Genomic DNA, 6000 nt, shown 5'->3' on the forward strand with positions numbered 1-6000 from the left:
AATAAAACAGAGGTATTTCTAATGTTATGTTGAAACAACCAGAGCTGAACAGAAAGTTTGATCTTCAAATACAGGACTCAGATGAAGCATTAGAGAGGGTGGGTGGAAGGGGCAAATCAAGAGGGATTTAATGATGTCGAACTGCTTGTATTCCTGCATGGGAAGATTATATTGATAATACTCATATGAACATCCCAATTAAAGAGCAACTGAGAGGGGCATATTAAGACAAGGCACAGGAGAGAGCTGAATATGAAGGCATAATCAATGGGTTAAAAAGGAATGTACTGGGAGAAAGGGAAAGAGGTAGAGTGGGATAAGATATTTTACCTAAAAGAGTCAAGAAAAAGTTTTTGCAATAGAGTGGGGGGGGTGAGGGGGAAATGAGTGAGCCTTCATTCACATTGGAAATGGTTCAGAGAGGAAACAACATATACATTTAATAGGGTATAGAAATCTATCTTCCCTAGGGGGAAAAAGGAGAAGAAGGGGATGGGAGAAAGGGGATAGGGGAGAGGAAGAGGAGTGTAGGTGATAGAGGAGAGGGAAGATCATGGGAGAGGGTAGCAAGATAAAACACATTTTGGGTTTTTTTCTTTTGTAAGGTGGTGGGATTAGGTGGTCTACTCAGGACCACACAGCTGGGTGATTGTTGGGTGTCTGGGGTAGGATTTGGGCTCAGGTCCTCCTGGTTCCAGGGCCATTGCTCTGTCTACTGCTTCACTAGGCTGCCCCATAACATACTTTTGAGGAGGGACAAAGTGAAAAGAGAAAGAAAATAGAAAATATGGAAGTGGGAAGGAATGGATGGAGGGAAATACAATCAGCAACAACAATTGTGGGAAAAAATATGGAATAACTTCTCTGATGGACTTATGATAAAGAATATGATCTACCCTGGAGACAGAGCTCTGAACACAGACTAAAGTAAACTTATTTTTACTCTTTCTTTCACTTTATTTTTTATCAGGTTTTTCTATTTGTGTGTGTATGTTTATGTGTGTGTGTGTGTGTGTGTGCACATACTCTAACAAGACTATTTTAGTAATGTGTAAATAAATTTTAAAATGTAAAAATTAAAAATTAAATTAAAAAAGAGGCTATGAAAACCATTTGGGCACTCAAATAAGATCCAGGGAAATGAGCCTCACTTGGATAGAAGTGGTCCTCTTGACAAAAAATAAATAGTAAGCAAAATAATTTTTTTTAAAAAAAGAACTAAGGGGGCTCCACCTAGCCGCCCCTCATTGATAGGATCTTAACCCCAAAGTCTTGTTGCCTATCTAGGTGGCCCAGTGGATAAAGCACCGGCCCTGGAGTCAGGAGTACCTGGGTTCAAATCCAGTCTCAGACACTTAATAATTACCTAGCTGTGTGGCCTTGGGCAAGCCACTTAACCCCATTTGCCTTGGGAAAAAAAAAACCTAAAAAAAAAAGAACTCAGAACATAGTTCAAAACTACCAGTTTGAATCTTAAAAAAAAAAAGTGTTTTGGGCTAAAATATTACAAGACATTGTTTTTAGAACTTCATACATTACATTAGATGCTAAATCAGTTATTTCTTTTCTCAAGGGGGTCTGCTGTCTAGGTATGGTAAGTTTTTCCAAGCAGAAAAGTCATTGAGAGTTTTCAGTGAGAGATTTAATCAAATAAATTATCTAATTAATGTTAAGCCTTATCCTTATGCATATATAACTGGAGTAACTTAGAATAATAATAATAATAATAATAATAATAATAATAATAATAAATTTCACTTAAAATGAGACCGGAACAAATTTAATTATATCTGGATCTATTTTTACAAATGGTATTACACAGAACTCATGGCTTACCAATTGACTCAGGTCTTTATAATCTTTTTTTCTTGATTTGTCATAATGCCAAGTGTTATTTAAATAATGGAAGCACTAAAAATCCTCTAGAAATGCTTTTAGGGGGCAGTTAGGTGGTGCAGCAGATAGAACACTGGCCCTGGAGTCAGGAGCACTTGAGTTCAAATCCAGCCTCAGACACTTAATAATTGCCTAGTTTTGTGACCTTGAGCAAATCATATTTAACTCCATTGCCTTAAATAAATAATTTTTTTAAAAAAAAAGAAACACTTTTAACCCTTACAGAAGTCTTAAACAGATTTTAAAACTTGACCTTATCAGGGCAGCTAGGTGGCACAGTGGATAGAGCACCGGCCATGGAGTCAGGAGTACTTGAGTTTAAATCCGGCCTCAGACATTTAATAATTACCTAGTTGTGTGGCCTTGGGCAAGCCACTTAACCCCATTGCCTTGCAAAAACTGAAAAAAAAACTATACCTTATCAAGCTATAATCAAGTTCTTGTGTATCATTCACAAAAGTAGCAACAAATTATTTTCAAGTTACTTTCTTAAATAAACTCATCTTGTATGGTAAAGAGCAAGACATTTCTTAAGATTCAAATAAATTATCTAGCAAGAAAAAGAGACATAATAGCTCAGACAAAATGATTTAGCAGCTCTATTTGCCAATCACATGAATACCTGAAGTTTTCAAGACTTCTCAACTATTAATTCCTGGGGGAGCATACACACAGACAGAAACATAAAAAACAATAATAATCCTAAACTTTTGTATTTCCATTTCATACCTATATATCTGCATAGTGAGGTAATGGAATCTCCTTTTTAAGATCTTGGAGGCTGAATTTGTCACAATTTTGCAAGAGACAGTTTAATGGGAATTCCTATGATATGGAAGACTGCCCCTGTTCTGCTGTAAGCTAAGAACAACTCTTCTCTTTCCTAGCCGCCTGCCCTGCACACTGCATCCAAACAGAAAGGGAAAGAATGAAGTGTTCTCAAGCAGGTAGTTCTCCACCTAGGGAGAACCTTGCAGGTACAGAGACCTACAAGGTGCAGAGGGAATGAGCTTACTCTGTATTGAAAAGAGTCAGAATTAAAAACATCCTCATAGATGGCCATCAAAAATCCTGAAATTCATAAAGGAAAAATGTTTTTGCCTGTTCCCTTTTTTAATACCTCTAAGGAATGAAATTGCTTATCACAACAGCCCAGTCCAAGTTCTTGCTTATATCCAATGAAAATTTCTCCTGCTTTGATTTAAACTCTTCTATTTGTTGATCTTTGGAACTCAAGAAAAAACTGCTTAATTTCATCCTAATAAAAGTCATTTCTGTGAAAGTAGTGATCGTTACCCCTTAATCTTTCTTCTATAGACTTTAATCTTTATCACAGGACTGATTTTCTACATATTAACAACATTTTTTAATCCATAGATATGCATTAAAATAAAATTATTGCCTTGATTGAGTTTATTATCTCAAACCAGTAGGAAGGAACATTGGAATCTAACTTGATTTCTCAAAGCTCAGTCATCTTGAAATATACTCTACTAAACAAAATAAGAATATAACCAACACAATCATGAAGAAATGTGAAGTCAAACTCTGCTAGCCAAATCCTTTGAAAGATGCTGTTCTAACAGGAACTGAAGGTTTGGTTTAGAAGGAAAACTATCTTTTTATTCTCTTTTTGTGACCCTATCCCTCATAAACACAGATACAAATCTTTTCCCTATTCCTCCCTTCAGGTATGACTTTCTCTCCAATCACCATTCTCAAATTCCCCCCATAGGAGGGTTTCTTTAATTTTGTGAGGGAAAGACAAAGAAAAATTCCCAAGACAATTGCCTCTGAGGAAAGCAACTGCTGCTCCTCATTTAACAAGTCCCTTTTCCCTAACACCACTGTTTGACTCAGTTATACTCAGGAGAATCCATGAGGTCCAGATGTATGTGATTTTTCCCTTGCTCTCATTTTTGAGATATTATAATATTGCTTATCATTAATATGTCTTTGACTCATGTAGAGTTTCCATTCAGAGAAACAACTTATCAATTTGGAAGGAGAAACTCTTTGACTCTGTCTCTCTCTGTCTCCAACTTTCTGTTTTCTTTATCTCTTTGTCTCTGTCTCTCCATCTCTGTCGCTTTCTCTCCATCTGCCTCTTTCTCTGTCTCTTCTCCCTAGAGGAAGCCATTCACTGCATTGTTTCTTTTAATTCCCCAATGATATACTCTCACACACAGAATGGTATCTTACAGAAATCGGTTTCTTTTCAAGAATGCTTAGCCAATACAGAAAATAAACAGACTACTTAAAAGAAACAAAGAATGAAAAATAAGCTCAGTGAAAAAAGGAAGCAAGATGAGGTAGAAAACTGGAAGTTGAGGGTAGAGAATAAATTTAATTATGGTTCATGGCAGATAAACTGCATCAGCTCTAACTTCTCTCTTGTAGGACCACAATATTGGAAGTGGCCTAAGTGCCACGGTGCCCACAGTATTGTGAGGTGGGCAAACCTTTCAATCCCTCTTGATATGTCACTCCCAGTCATAGTTTTGGAATGCAGGCTACGTTGAAGGGCAGGCAGACACGCCACACTGTGATTTCTCTTTTTTTGTAGTGACAATATGTTTCCTGGGGTCCTAACAATTAACTTCCACTTTCTCTTTTGTTATTGTCTTTAGTGAAACTTACCTAATCTTCCCTTACTCCCGTTGGTAGAGAAGGGGCTTAACTTTCAGTTACAAACTCTCCAAGATTCACAAAGAAAGAATCACATAGGAGAACCCCTTGTTATACAAGTCAATTATCTAAAGAGATGAGAATTTATATGGGCCTTTTAACTCTTCAAATAACAACCAAACTTGTAAGATTCACATACAGATGTGAATCCACAAATTCCATTTTTTAATATATGCATACAGTGTAAATATCAAGTATTTATTTATCAAATTTGTTTATCAACATACTTCTTTTGGGGTTTTCTTGACAAAGATACTGGAGTGGTTTGCCATTTCCTTCTCCAGTCCATTTTTATAAGACAAACTGGATTAATGACTTGTCCATTGTACTATGGCTAATTAACTGTCTGAGGAGGGATTTGAACTAAAGTTTTCCTGAATACAAGCCCAGCATACTACTATGCCACCTAGCTACCATATAAAGTAAATATGTAAATAGACAGGAGAGAGAGAAAAACAGAGACAGAGACAGAAACAGACAGAGACAGAAAGAGACAGAAACAGAGACAGAGACAGAGAGAGACAGACAGAAAGAGAGAGACATATATACATGTATAATGCAGATCTGGGATATGCACAAAATGTCTTGGATATAATCTCTTCAAGAGTCATAATACTGTCTATGTGAGGCTATGTTATCCCTTGAAGACCTTGGGGAGAATGTGGAGCATGTTTGAGCCATTTATAACTGGATTCAATCAACTAACAAGATTGTGAAGAGGAAGGTCTTTTATTGGTTGGGAAGATATTTATAAAGGCCTGTGATCACAGAAATTTATGCAACATATAACATCAAGGTAAAGACAGTGCAATAAAAAATGAAGCCTTGGGGCCTTCTCCTGATCAAGGGCAGATGGTCTTAAAACAGGTCTTAATCTTTTGTTCTATGATTGTTCTTTTTCCATTCTCATTGAAGGATCTGGAGTCTCTCACCTTATAAGTTTTGAAAGATCAAGATAAGCAAATCACAGAAATTTTCAAGTCACAGTCCAGGACAGATTTTGAAGCTAGCTCTTGTGGTATTGGTGAAAATATGACCACAAAAGTTTTGGAGAAAATGTTTGTCCATTTGTTTCTTCTATAGCTTTGAAGTAAATAACTTTCTAAAATAAAGATACTATAAATACTCAAAAAGAAACTACAAGTACCAAGAGTACAACATGGATTGAACAAGAGTTAACTATAATCATAAAGATGTGGAGAGCTTTTAATAGGATTTTTTTTTTTTAGGTTTTTGCAAGGCCAATGGGGTTAAGTGGCTTGCCCAAGGCCCACACAGCTAGGTAATTATTAAGTGTTCGAGACCGGATTTGAACCCAGGTACTCCTGATTCCAAGGTCGGTGTTTTATACACTGCACCACCTAGCCGCCCCCAATATGATATTTTAAAAAGCAAGAAATGTAGGCTTATAATCAA

This window comes from Macrotis lagotis, chromosome 2 (assembly GCF_037893015.1).
Source record: "Macrotis lagotis isolate mMagLag1 chromosome 2, bilby.v1.9.chrom.fasta, whole genome shotgun sequence".
Classification (NCBI taxonomy): domain Eukaryota; kingdom Metazoa; phylum Chordata; class Mammalia; order Peramelemorphia; family Peramelidae; genus Macrotis; species Macrotis lagotis.